The sequence below is a fragment of the Cynocephalus volans genome, chromosome 10 (genome assembly GCF_027409185.1).
Source record: "Cynocephalus volans isolate mCynVol1 chromosome 10, mCynVol1.pri, whole genome shotgun sequence".
NCBI classification, from domain to species: Eukaryota; Metazoa; Chordata; class Mammalia; order Dermoptera; family Cynocephalidae; genus Cynocephalus; species Cynocephalus volans.
Window position 1 is genome coordinate 50,637,738 of NC_084469.1, and position 15,126 is coordinate 50,652,863.

Below are 15,126 nucleotides of genomic sequence, written 5' to 3' on the forward strand. Positions count from 1 at the left end.
GGTGTTCAGCATCCCTGGACCCCAGGGTCCCACCTGAGCAGGTGTTCTGACAGGTGAGGCCTGTATGATCACACCCACCTTGTGATCAAACACGAAGATAATCCCATTCTACAGATGGATAAACCAAGCCTGGCAGGGAGGAAGGTACCCACCCCAGATCAGGCAGCTAATGACAACCAAGGACCTCCAGAGGTTACCACCTGCACAGATACTGCACTAAAGGCCTTGGGAACAGATCTGAGTGAACGGTAATCCAGTGGGAACTTCCTATAAAGTAGATCCTACTGGCATCCCCACTTTACAGAGGAGGAAACTGAGGCTCAGAAAAGCACAGTCCCCAGTCCCATTATGCACATCAGCGGCAGAGCCAGGACTGAAACCAGCACTTGCCTCCCGAGCCTTGCCCTCCTGAGCACCCAAGCCACACGGCCTCTTAGGACGCTCACAAACACAGCCCACGGAGCTCAGATGTCCCTTTCACAGATGAGGAGACTGAGGTTGGGCAAGGTTTCATCAATTCCTGAGGTCACATGGGTGATGAGTGGCAGAGCCCAGGGATAGAATCCAAATCTCTCGGGCCCTAGAGTCCCACCCTTGATCCTCAAATGTACTGGGGTCCCCAGAAGTGGGATGGGGCCAGCCCCCCCTCCCCTGCTCTCATCACAGTCCAGGCCTGTGACATGGGTTCCCCATGGTTCATCTGGTTGGATCATTGTGGTAACTTGTCATGTCCCCGCTTTGCAGATGAGGAAACAGAGGCCTAGAGATGCCACGTGAAGGGCCCAAGGCCACACAGTGAGAAAAGGGCAGAGTTTAAACCCAGACTCATGTAGCTCCATGTCAGCCCTTGAACAAGACTCCCCGGCTCAGCCAGGATCACCTTCTCTCTGCAGCTTCCATTGGCTCCTCTGTCCAGGGGGGACAAGGAGCTGGGGTGAATGTGCCCACCACCAAATATGGAACACAGGAAAGCCAGAGCTTCTAGGTGCTGTGAGGTCCCCAAGTAATCAATTCACTAGCACCATGATCCCCAAATCATTATATTCCTGGCCCCCTTGGGTGGTCTCATATTCTACCCTTTACCCTCTTGCTTCAGCCACAAGACCTTGGCCCTCCTTGTGTGTGTCTCTTCAGTCCCACTTCTGCCATTCATCCCTTCATATATATTCAGCACATATTTAGGCAAATCCCTACCACATCTCAGGCACTGGAAGAAATCAAAGGTTCAGCGAGGGACACAGGTAATTTGTGGATAAACGCACAAATGAAAAGAAAATTGTAGGCAGTGATGAGTTTTTAAAGAAAATACCACAGGGAGGTGTGCTAAGAAGTTGCCTTGGAACAGTAGTGAGGTGCCCCATCCCCGGATGCCACTAGAGCTTGATCAGACCAACAACAAGCCACCCTGACCCCCTCTGGCGTCCTTCACGCCATGGCCAGTCCCCACTGTCTAACTTCACTCCCTCCTGCTGCAGCTATAGCCCAGCCCATATCCCCAGATGCCAGGACAGAACCTCTGTTCCACCTGTGATTATTCAGCAAACGTCACACGCTCCTTCTTGTCATACCCCCGTGCCAGGCACTGAAAACACAGCCATGAATAAAACAGACCCAACTTCTGCTCTCTCCTCTCTCTCCCTGTCTCTCTCTCTCCCTGTCTCTCTCTCTCCCTCTCTCTCTCTCTCCTCTCCTCTCTCCCTCTCCCTTCCTCAGTCCCCCTTTGCCTCTCCTGCAGACACCCACCTTCAGAAAGGAGGGATGGGGCTCTCCTGGTGGCCCAAGTCCTGGACAGACTCGTCAGACAGCAGAGGCTGAAGGAAACAGGTCCCCTCACAAGGGGAGATTTTAAGCGCAGGCTGGGAGTGATGTCATTTGCCATGGCCTGGATCTCGGAGGGTAATCCTGGCCAAGGTGGGGGACTCGACTGGGCACCAGGAGGTGACATTGGCTGGGAGGGGGAAGGGCACCGTCTGCTTAATCCCCTCTTCCCCCTCCCCTCATGACATCTTGGCAATTAGGGCTGATGGGGAAGGGAGGCCCCAGCTCCTGCCTGTGACCAGAAGTCCTCACCCCTCAGGGAAGTCCTTCCTTAGGTCTAACAGGTGTCCCTTCAGCTTTGTTCCAAGAGAGATGCATCACAGAGAAAGGAGAGAAATGTCAGGTGTTCCTGACAGATCATTTGAAAAATGAGGGGCGCAGGGCTTTCTGGATCCCTCACCTGGGTCCCCTTTCTCTCCCCAACAGTCCATCTTCAACTAGTTCATCTCTGTACTGCCTCGTTCACTTTTTTCTGCTCAGTTTCCCTTTTCTCTCTCTCTCTTTTTTTTTTTTGCACCTGTCTCACTCTTGTCTCTGATGTCTGTCTCTATGTCTTCGAACCTAAAATTCCCCACTTCCTCTTCCTCTCTTCTCCCTCTTTCTCTCTACAACATTGGTCTTTGTCTTGGGTGTCTGTACCTCAGTTTCTCTTTCACTTGGGCCTCAGGCTGTGCCATTTCCGCCTGCTAGCCTGTACGCCCCTCTGTCACTCTCCATCTGATCCTCTCTGTCTGTCTTTACTGATGACCTGCACTGCTGTCTTCACTCCTCATTCTCTCCCTCTCTCTCTCTGGTTCTGTCTCTATTCTGACCTGTCCGTGTGTGTGTGTGTGTGTGTGTGTGTGTGTGTGTGTGTGTCTGTCTGTCTGTCTGTCTGTCTGTCTATCTCTCTGTCCATCCCAGCCTCTGTGTCTCTCTGTCACTGTCTGTGCCATATTCCTGCCTGCCCACCTATCCCTGTAACTCCAGCCTAGTCTCAGTACCTCTGTCCTTTATCCAACCCTTCTGCTCTGAAGCACTCACCTCTATTCCTGTTTCTTTCCTTTCCCTGCCTCTTCCTCTGGCCCTTGCTTTCCTTCTGTCTGTACTTCCCTTCATTTCCGTCTTCCTCCCTTTCTTGGCACCCCTCTTGTTCTATACTTCCAGTTTTCATTGTGGCTGTCTCCCTCTATGGTTCACTTCTCTCCGCCTCTCTCTCTCTCTGCCTCTCTCCTCTCATCTGTCTCTCTGGATGATAATATCTCCCTGAGCTCTTAGTCCCCACCTGGGTCTGTTCTACTTCCCCATACACCCAAACGTGCGTGTGCACACACACACACACTCACACACACACACTCACACACACACTCACACACACACACTCACACTCTCACACACACTCACACATACACACTCACACACACACACTCTCACACAACACTCACACTCACACATACACACACTCACACTCACACACTCACACATACACTCTCACACACACTCACACTCACACACACTCACACACATACTCTCACACACACACTCACACACACACATACACACACACTCTCACACACACACTCACACATACACACTCACACACACACTCTCACACAACACTCACACTCACACATACACACACACTCACACACACACACTCTCACACACTCACACACACACACACACACACACTCAGTAATCCCTCCTTGTGGCTGGGTCATTGTGTCTCACCATAAGGGGCTCTTTCTTTTTCCTCCCCCCTCCCCCATGCCCCCTGCTAGGAAAGATTAAGGCTGCTGGCCTGACTAGGGAATCAGGGCAGGTATCATTAGCTTGAAGAGCCAGGAGTGACAGCAAGAGAGGGAGGGGCCATCTGACCCTGGGTGACCAGTCAGGAGGCCCCTGATGGGAGAATCCAGTCCTGGAACAGACACTTTTGGCCCACTGGAAGAGGGAAGGAAGGTTGGCTGTGCTGGGGGAGGGAGGAGGAAATAGGTTCTTGCAGGCCCATGGGAGAAAGTGTCAGCAACTCTCAACTCTAAACCATCTCCCCCCCACCCCCGGATTTCAGCAGAGGTTGGCTCTGGGACCCAGAGGCCCCCGGGATGGTGAGTGCAAAGAGGTGGGTTTCAAATGGTTATGAACATAGTTCTGGAGGCAATTAGCTGAATGCAAATCCAGGTCCTTCCTGCTTTGAGCTGGATCTCCAAGGGAGAGGTGCTGTCCTCCTGATCTATACCCAGTGGCTCAAGCAGAAATCTGCACATTCTACTTGGCCCTCACTCCTTTTGTTCCTCACCCACACCCCACCCCACCTCTAATCCATACATAAGTCCTTTCATTTCTCCCTTCAGATAATTCTACTGAAAACTACAAAACACTGCTGGGAGAAATTAAAGAAGACCCAAGTCAATAGTGAAAAATAGACCATGCTCGTGCATTGGAAGACTCGATACTGTTAAAATGTCAATTCTTCTCAAACTAATCTCTAGATTCACTTCAATCCCAATCAAAATCTCAGAAGGATATCTTTGTAGAAATTGACATGCTGACTCTGAAGCTTATATGGAAATACAAAGAATCTAGAATCATCAAAACAGTCCAGGGAGGAGGGGACAAGTTGGAGAACTTATACTGACTTCAAGATTTATTGCAATGCTACGGTAATCAAGACAATGTGATATTGCATAAGGATAGACAAGCAGATCAATTGGACTGAATAGACAGTTCAGAAACTGATCAGACCTTTACGGTCAAGTGAATATTGACAAAGGTACAAAATAGCAAGAGAGAGACAGAGATATTTGGGGGAAATCAAAGGACTGAGAGAACCGAAGTGAGAAAGAATAGAGCTACAAACAGGGATTAAGTGTTTCTTTGTTCAGTAATTGAATGGCCAAGACAGAGAGGTACAAACAAGAAAGAATCTTGGTGTTGTCAGGGAGCACCCAGGCCCTGTGACGGCAGCAGGGGGTAACGGAGTCAGGCTGTGGAGGCTGTGGAGGCAGGTCCAAGGTTTGTGGGACACTGGAGGATCTTTAGATCTGGTTATTGGTGAGTTTCCATCCAGCCTGTACCACAAGATTGGGGGCTCCTCACACCTGCACCCCCTAAGCTCCCAAGCACATTCACCCTGTTTCACCTTCTGCAAAACTCTCACTGACACTCTTTCTTCTCTGCCCCTGTCAGGAGGGCTGGAAATTTGTCTGTCTTATTCTCAGCTGTATCCCGGTGCCTGGGACAGTCCCAGACACACAGTAGGTGCTCAGTAAATATAGATGAGTTGAATAAATGACTGAATGAGTGGCAGCAAGACAGAGATAGGTAGAGTGACTCACACTGAGAAGAGGTATGATGTGGTTTTACCAAATGGACCAAGGGCTTGTGATTGCAGCAGGATGAAGTGAGGTTAGACTGTGGGGATGCCCAGTGGTGTCTGGGACTCTGGATGCTTCAGGGATCACATCATTGCTGAGTTGATTGGTTCAGGACCTAACTGTGCCACAAATCACAGTTTTCCCTACATCCCATGTTCAGTAGTAGGCATATTCACCCCAGCTCCTAGTCCCCCCCAGACGGATGAGCTGACAGGAGCTGCAGAGAGAGGGTGATCCCGGCTGAGCCGGGGAGTCTTGTCAAGGGCTGACATGGAGCTACATGAGTCTGGGTTTAAACTCTGCCCTTTTCTCACTGTGTGGCCTTGGGCCCTTCACGTGGCATCTCTAGGCCTCTGTTTCCTCATCTGCAAAGTGGGGACATGGCAAGTTACCACAATGATCCAACCAGATGAGCCATGCGGAACCCGTGTCACAGGACTGGACTGTGATGAGAGCACGGGAGGGGGCCTGGCCCCATCCCACTTCTGGGGACCCCAGTACATTTGAGGATCAAAGGTGGGACTCTAGGGCCCGAGAGATTTGGATTCTATCCCTGGCTCTGCCACTCATCACCCATGTGACCTCAGGAATTGATGAAACCTCGCTCAACCTCAGTCTCCTCATCTGTGAAAGGGACATCTGAGCTCCGTGGGGCTGTGTTTGTGAGCGTCCTAAGAGGCCGTGTGGCTTGGTGCTCAGGAGGGCAAGGCTCGGGAGGCAGGTGCTGTTTCAGTCCTGGCTCTGCCGCTGATGTGCATAATGGGACTGGGGACTGTGCTTTTCTGAGCCTCAGTTTCCTCCTCTGTAAAGTGGGGATGCCAGTAGGATCTACTTTATAGGAAGTTTCCACTGGATTACTATTCCCTAAGTTCTTGTTCCTTGCTGAGCTTGAAATGAATGAATGTGGAGAAATTTGCCCACGTTTCATTTCTTTGACTGAGTTTATGTACTGTAGTTGCACTCCCAGGAATAAAATACCTCTTAATGTTTAAAAAAAAAAAAAAAAAGTTCTTTTTGCAAGGTCCTGACCCAGGGGCAGGCGCTTCCCTCTTACCAGGCTCGGTTTCCCTACCTGTAGAATGGGATTATCTTGCATATCTGATCAAAGGTGGGTGTAAGCCTTAAGGCCTCACCTGTCAGAACAACTGCTCAGTTGGGACCCTGAGACCCAGTGGAGGCTGAACACCTGATGCTCTGAGAACCTCCTGGGTCTTCACAGGTTGGTCCCCAGCACAGGGACATAGGTCTGCTTCGCTCCATCCTTTGGGACCATGAAACATTCTTCACTTGAAATTCAGCCAGGTTGCAGAAGGCGTAAACAGGCATTTCAAAAGTGAGGACAGCACACAACCCGTCAACGTGTAACATGGGGCTCACTTTCACTGCTCATCAGGGAAAAGCAAATTAAAAGCTCACAGTAATATCTCCGTGTCCCACCACGATGGCTGCAAGGGAAGACTGACAATGCCACGTGTTGGTGAGGATGTGGCACGATCCACACTTTCACGCACCGCTGTGTGAGACCATGTAAAGCGCCACTCTGAAAAAGAATTTCGTGGTGATTCTGTGAGTTTGGCAGCTGGCCAGTATGGGGATCCGAACCTGTGACCTTGGTGTTACAAGGATGTGCTCCAACCAACTGAGCCGACCGGCCAGCCCTGGCAATGTAGTTTTAAAAGCAGAATGTATGATTGCTGTGGGCCTCAGCACTTCTATCCTTGGCATATACACAGTAGACGCACATACCTATTTCAACAAAAAACAAAAACAAGAATGTTCTTAGCACCAGTCTTCACAATAATCCCAAACTAAACACACCCTAGTTTAACTAGACACCAGTCAACAGCAGAACGGATAAGTTCCTCTCACTACATCGGCACAGAGCAATCTTTCCCAGAGATGGACCTAGAACTCCTTGGTCTCAGGGCCCCTTTGTGCTCTTAAAAATCAATGAAGATACAGAGAGCATTTGTTTACATTGTTATCTCTATTGCTTTGACTTTATTAAAAACTAAAACTGAAGAAGAAACAAAATAATGTATTCATCAATTCATTTAAATACAAAAATAAACCCATGATCTTTTAACATAAAATAGCATATTATTTAAGGAAAAATAACCATATTTCCCAAAACGAAATAAATGAGTGAGAACAGGGGCATCTTTAACCCTGGGCCGAATTGAAGACCCTGGATCCCAACAGCGACTACCACGTTGGGTCTGTTGAGATATCGCACGTCTTGCAGCCTCTGGAAAGTTCCACTGTTGACTGGTGAGGGAATGAAAAGGACAAATACTCTCTTAGCATTACTACGAAAACAGTTTTGATTGTATGAGTCTCCTGTGAGGGTCACGGCAGTGCCCAGGGTTCTCTGTACCACCGTTTGAGAACAGCTGCTTTTCTGCAATAAAAAGAAACACATAACAAGACACGCAAAACATGGATGAATCTCACAACCCTTATGCTGAGCAAAAATGCCAGACATAAGAGAAAGTGTGCAGGGGAAAGAGACAGAGAGAATATAGTGTGATTCCATTCATACAAATCACAAGAACTGGTGCATCAAACCTACGGTGTTAGAAGCCGAGATCATGGTGGCCATTGTTTGGGGGAGAGAAGGGGGACTATGAGAAGGGCTTCTGGGGGGCTGACCGTGTTTGTTTCATGATCGAGGTGCTGGTAATTCAGTGCGTTCACTTTGTAAAGATTCACCAAGATGTACTTTTCTGCACACACGTAGAAGAGAGAGACATACACACATACATCTATACACAAGTACATGTATGTATAAATATATATATGTATATATGAGGGGTCTATAAAAATTTCATGGAAAAATTTACATTATCTTTTGATTCTATTTTTCCATCAGCTTTTTGAAGTATCCCCATATACAACTCCCTGGACACCAACGGCAATTGCAGAGCCTGTGGCGCTGGCCCAGGCCCTGGAGACATTGACCCTGTAGTGATTAGACCACAGGGATACACAGGCAACGATAAGAGGGGGGCCCTCAAGGGACACAGGGGTTGGGACCAAGCAACCGAGTTTTCCTAGGGCCGTCCTGGTTTTAGCACTGAAAATCGTCAGTCCCAGGCAAACCAGGAGAATTGATCACCCTCCTTTGGGAGGGAATATTGACTAAACATGTTGAAATATGTTTCAGTATAACAGCTAGCACCTCTCACCGGTAGGTTCACTGGCCACGTCCTCCTCTGCAGAGGTGAGGATTATACACTCCTGTCCACAGAGGAGGAAAACAGAGATTCAAAGTGCCTCTCACAGAAACGCACAACTAATAATAGAAGCAATATTTGGCACTAGCCTGTCAAAATCACACCCTCAACTACCCTGCTGCACACAACCCAGAGTCTAAATAAGATTTTCCCCAAATCATACACATCCAGTGTCTTCTCCATCTCTTGAAATTTAAAGTAATTGAGGACCCAAAGAGCTTTTGTTGATATCAGTTATATCTATATTGCCACTTCCTGTGTTAGAAATTAAAACTGAGGAATTAAATTTTTTTTAATATTTTAAATTTTATTTTAAATTTTGTCTTTAACCTTTCACTTGGATACTCCAAAGCTGTAAGATGCCTCACATCAGAGGTAGACCCCAGTACTCTGCATGGATTGCTGGCAGGTCAGACTCTTCCAGAACATTCACAGCCCAGGAATCCCCAGGTCATCTCTGAGGGCCCTGGTCAGACACCTGCAAACCCCTACACATGCATTCCCTTTCAAGTCTCCAGAAACCCCTGATACCCCAAAAGGACAGAGAGGGGAGAGCTAGTAGGAAGTCAGTATAAAGGTTCATGATAAACTCTAAAAATCAACAATGCTGGCACCCTCCTGAGCCCTATAAATGCTGTTTCCCAAACATCCAGAGAGTGTGTCCACTCCCCGCTTCCCCCACCCCTTCCCTCTGCCCCTGTCTCCCACGTCCTCCATGCCCCCTTGTGGCCGCCCTGGCCCCTGGGTCTCCCCACAGCCGTTTCTCTGACTCTATCCTGGTCCCATTTCAGCAAATGCTCCAATCCTCTTAGGCCAGGCCAGCCTCAGCAGAGCAGAGAGAGAGTTAGATCAGATTTGGGAGGCAGAAAAAGGGAGGACACGTGACAGGTTCCTAGGGGGTAGGGGAGGACAGATTGCCAGGATATAATGAAAACTTCTGCACATCAGACAGACCCTGGAAGGGGGTGGACCTAGAACAACTCATGCCTGAGACTCCACAAGGGGCAGAGAGAAGGGGAGACTGAAGGACAGAGAAGGGAGACATCGAGGGGCAGAGGGGGGTACTTGGAAGCTGACATGTCTTCCTCCCCATGCCTGGAAAGTGTTTTCCCAGCTTGGTCTCACCACCACAGTCACCTTGACGTCTAATGCCTCCCTGCCTGCATTTTTGGAACATCTTCCCTCTCTATCAGGACCCTATTTTCTCATCCAGCATTATTAATTCTGGGCATGTGTGTTTTTATGGGACAGATGTTGGCAACTCATCCTTTCTCTCCACCTCTGGTGGGGTCTTGAGGAAGGCAGCATGAGGCAAGCGGAGTGTGAGGATGAGACTTCCTACTGCACAGCAGGAGGGACAGTGGTTAGACCATAGGATTCCCAGAGCAGAGGAGCAGGTAGCCCCTAAGCGCGGTTCATTTTTCCCTCAGCATCTGATAAAAGCTCTGGGCCTCTCTCCCAAGGACACAGTTCTACAGACAGCTCCAGGACCTCACAGATTCCTCAAACCACATCCTTTCTAAAACCTTCTAAATAAGGCAGGGGTGAGACACCCAGAGGAACTTCCGGAGGCAGAAAGCTGTTTGCGCAGAAAACCAGAATTACATTCATGCCTTCCCAGTACCTAGCATCTTGTAGGGAATTTTTGGACTCCCCCCCACCCAGATTTGATCAGAGACCCTGTTACACCTTTGCATAGCCCCTACCTTAAAAGCTATGATGTGAGTTGAATTTGACATCCTTTGCTGTGATTCTGTGATTCTCTGAATGAGATAAATCCCTTGAATGTATTGAGCACTTAATAAATATAGTCAGCTCTCATGATTCATACTGGTTATGTTCTGCAAAGTGACCGAGAATACTGAATCAGCGAATACTGAACCATTGCTCCCAGGGGAAATACAGGACAATATCGTCATCAACTGATCAACTCATAACCTCAGTTTGCATGTGTTTCTATTTAAAGACAACTTATTATTAAATTGTCGATTCATTCACATTGAACTCACAGCTACTATAACTCACACCTGAACGAAGCGTATCTAACACACATATTTTCTCCATAAGGCACCTTATAATAATCGCAGCTTTTTTGTGCTTAGAAATGCTAAACAGCACTTCAGCATTATTCTTGGAGTTCATTTTTAAACAGCAAAATAACCAACAAAAAGCCCCAAAATACCATATAACCCAGCAGTTCTGTTCCTAGGTATATCTTCAAAAGAATTGAAAGCAGGGACTCCCACATATATTTGTACACAGGTACTTGTGTTCAATAGTAGCCTTATTCACAGTAGCCAAAAGGTGGAAACAAACCCAGTGCTCATCAATAAAACATGGCATATACACACAGTGGACTATTCAGTCACAAGAAGGAATGGACTGTCAATAAATGCTACAAAATACTTGGACCTTGAAAACATTATGCTTAGTGAAATAAGCCAGTCACAGGAGGACAAATACCACATGATCCCACGTAGAATGAGGTTCTTAGAGCAGTTAAATTCATAGAGACGGAAAACAGAACAGAGTGTACCTGGGCTGGGGGAGGAGGAGGAGATAGTGAAGTACAGTTTTTGCTGGAGAGAATGGAAAAATTTTAGGTATAGACAGTGGTGACAGTTACACAATATCGTGAATGTATTTAATGTCACTGAATTGTGCACTTACGAATGATTAAAATGCTAACTATTATGTTATGTATATTTTTCCACAGTTTTTAAAAAACACAAAAATACAGACATGTGGCATTAAATATACTTCAAAAAGAACACCTGTTTACAGTGTAAGCGCTGAAACAAGAAGGCAGAGCATGGCCTTATTCGACCTCAGCTGGCAACACGCTTGCGGGATGACTCAAATTTTTCGCAGCTCTGTGCACGTCTGAGAACAAAAGCGCCCTGAGTATTGAATTGGGGGTTACAAAGATATTTTAGCGTGCAGGGAAATTTGCAAATACAAAATCTGGAAATCATGAGAATCAACAGTGTTTCAAGAATAAATGCGAAGTGGGCTGGCTGTTTAGCTCACTCGGGAGAGTGTGGTGCTGATAACACCAAGGTCAAGGGTTCAGATTCTGACACCAGCCAGCCACCAAAAAAAAAAAAGAAGAAGAATGTAAAGAGGTGAAGGCAAACACCCATGTCTAAGGACACAGAGAGGAACCTCAATGACAGAAAAACCATCAGGCCAGAAAGTTCTGGAAGGCAGAGACCAACTCCACTCCTTCATCCCCCCCATCTTCCCAACATTGTCTTCAAAGCCCAAACTCTTCCTTTTTGCCCACATTACCCCCAAACCCCCTCCCCCTACACCAAAAGATACCCTCACATTGCAGAGAGGGTGGGGAGGGTCTGTGGGCATCTTGGAGGCAGAGGGCAGAGATGGGCCAACCATACCAGGAGGCCCAGGATCAGAGCTTGAAAGGGTGAGGGTGAAAGATGAGATTAAGGGATTGATGGACAGGGAGAGAGCCACTCTTTCTGTTCTGACTGAATAAAAAAATGAATGGATTAATCCCTTCCTCTCAGCACTAATTTGCAAGGACTTCGCTCCCACCCACATTTCTTTTGCCCAAGGGGATTCCTGGCCACAGACAACCTCCCTCCATCCACCTGTATCTTGGAATTTGGCCGCCTTCTGGGAAGCCCAAGAATTCTTCTGGGAAGCCTCAGGAATTCCTGATCCCCCATCTATACCAGCGCTGACTCTGACTCTCTGGATTTCCAGCCAACCCTGAAAGGAGACAGGTCAGCAGAATAAACGGCAAAGGGTCCTCCTGGAGGGCATCGACATGCCCCAGCGCTGCATCCAAAGCCAGAAATCGTCCTTATTTTCCTGCTTGTAAATTGTTTAAAAATTTGTTTTAATTATGCAGTAGGAAATAGAGAGAATAAACATTCCCCATAAACCCTGGGTAATTAATTTTTGCTGGGTTTTTTTTTAATTTAAATATATTATGCATGTATGTATATTTTTTGTATGTACTTATTAAATGTATTCATTCTTCAAAATAAACAATGTGCCTGAGACAGCACTTGATGTGAAAAACTGTAGACAATCATTTAACACATCATTAGGACAGAAAATAGTCTCACAAAGTCTCTGTGTTCAGGACACACATATTTCAACAAAAGGAAGACAGATACCCACCAGGCAAACAAAACAAAAAACTATCAGTTGTTGCTAATAGTTCTACCTCTTATCCCTCTTTTAACTGTTAATTAGCATCCCATAGTCTGAACTTGCCTCAAAATATTTAACCCTCCTCTTACTCATGGACATGAATTAATCCCATGAACTGTTAGTTGACATTTCACACAAACGCCACACTGAATGTCAGTATGTATATTTGTGCTTGTTCCCAGGGAAGGCAGGTGTTCTCTCATGATAAATCTGTTACAATAAAACCATTGAGCCAAAGGGCACTGTTCACATCTTATCCTTTAACAGATGTCACCAAGCCAATCTCCAAAATCTTCAAAGATCTTTCACCCACCTACAGTCCATCACAGCAGGAGAAAAGCACGTTCCCCAGGTCGAGGCCTGATCCATCTCTCACCTGGGCCAGTCCAATGGGCAATATAATGAGCTTTGCATTGATTTATATTTTTTATTGATACATAATCCGTATAACATAAAATTCACCCATTTAAAGTATACAATTAAGTAGTTTTTGGTGTTTTGCTGAGTTGTGCTTCCTTCACCACAATCAATTTTAGGACATTTTTATCATCCCCAAGAGGAATCCTGTCCCGATTACCAGTCAGTCCCTATTTTCTCCTCCCCAGCCCCTGACAATCAGTGGTCTACTTCACGTCCCTATGGATTTGTCTGTCCTGGAGAACGGAGAGAGAACATTGTGGTTTCAGCTCTGAGGCCACAGGGAACCTCAGTTCCCAGACCCGTAATTTTTTTTTTTTTTAAGATGACCAGTAAGGGGATCCTAACCCTTGACTTGGTGTTGTCAGCACCACGCTCTCCCAAGTGAGCCACGGGCCGGCCCTCCAGACCTGTACTTTCCTCACCCTCTGCCAAACAGCCCAGCCAGCTGCTCTCAGGACTGGAGAACTAAGAGTGAGTTAAAAGCCCCAGGGCCTGGATTTAAATCCCCAAGCTCCCACCCCAGCTGTGTGGCCTTGGAAGAATTGCTTAACCTCTCTGACTCTCAAGTGCCTCATCTGCAAAATGAAAATAACAGCACAACAAAAATCAAGGATTTCAAGGATATGTCTGTAAAGCTCCAAGCAGTACCTGGCCCACAATAAGTACCCAAGTAAGAGCAATTCTCTAAAAGGCCTTCAGAGCGGCCCACAAACTGAAGAAGCCAGCTGAGTAGGGGACAACCCTGGGGCTTCCAGAAGACAGAATTGGAAGCTAAGAAAGACTTCAAGTTTCTTGTTCGAGCTTACATTTTAAGTAAGGAAACTGAGTCCCAGGCACACAGAGACAGTAGATGTTCCTGTTAAGGGGCCTACTTGGGCCTTGAAACCCCTCCCATTACTGGCCGAGGGACAAGCAGCGGCAGCTAAGTAAGCCCTACTGGCAGGCCAGGGTAGACTTGGTTCTGGGCCCTTTCCCAGAATGCTCCCAGGCACTCCTGAACTTTCCTATATTTAAAGTTATATTTTTGGGGGCTGGCCCGTGGCTCACTCGGGAGAGTGCAGTGCTGACAACACCAAGGCCACAAGTTCGAATCCCATATAGGGACGGCCGGTTAGCTCACTTGGGTGAGCGTGGTGCTGACAACACCAAGTCAAGGTTAAGATCCCCTTACCGGTCATCTTTTTTTTTAAAAAAAGGGTACATTTTTATAAAATATTATCAGTGAGCTTATCCATCTAGTTATTCATTTATCGGCCACAATACAAAATCTTTGAGGGCAGAGACATGGCTTTCAGTGTCACCACTGTGAAATGTAACAACATGTTAGATGAGGGATAGTTGATGGGTGTCGTACTTTCCACTATAGCACACTAAGTAGTTTAAAATGATGCACTAGGGCTGGCCATTTAGCTCACTTTTGGAGAGCATGGTGCTGACAACACCAAGGTCAAGGGTTCAGATCCCTGTACCAGTCGGCTGCCAAAACAAATAAAATAATGAGCTAGACTTGTGATAACAATGTCTATATGTTTTATTTAATTTTGAATTTGATTATTTGAGTCATCTCAGCTACCTGGATTGTAAGCCTTGTCAATCGCCCCTGACCTCTGTGCCCACAAGGGCCCTGCCACAAGGAGATGACGTTAGTCAGGTGTCTAACAGACTCAATGATCTCTGAGGGACTGGACTCATCTGAACTAAGCTCGTGAATCCCAGATATAAACCAGAAGCCAGTTCATTCACTCACAAGGAGAAATCAGCGGCCCCCCACCTGAACACCCACCAGACCTTTGTCCCACAGGCAAAGCCAGTACAGAAACCAAACCATCGTCATGGCCGATGCCTACACTGAGCCCTCCCTGTGCTCGGGCACCTGGGGACAACTACAAGAATGGACAGTAGGGGCCAGAGTAGCCTCAGGGGACAAGAGAGGAGGCTGCTGGGTCATCCAGGCAGGGGGGATGGTGGCTGCACAAGGTGGGCAGCCAGGGAGGTGGGAGGAGTGGGCGGCTCCCCTGGAGGTGGAGGTGGGGCTCCCAGCACTGGGCAGGAATGGGGGTGAGCCCTGGGACTGGCTGACTGGCTGGAGGTGCATTTCCTGAGGTGGGGAC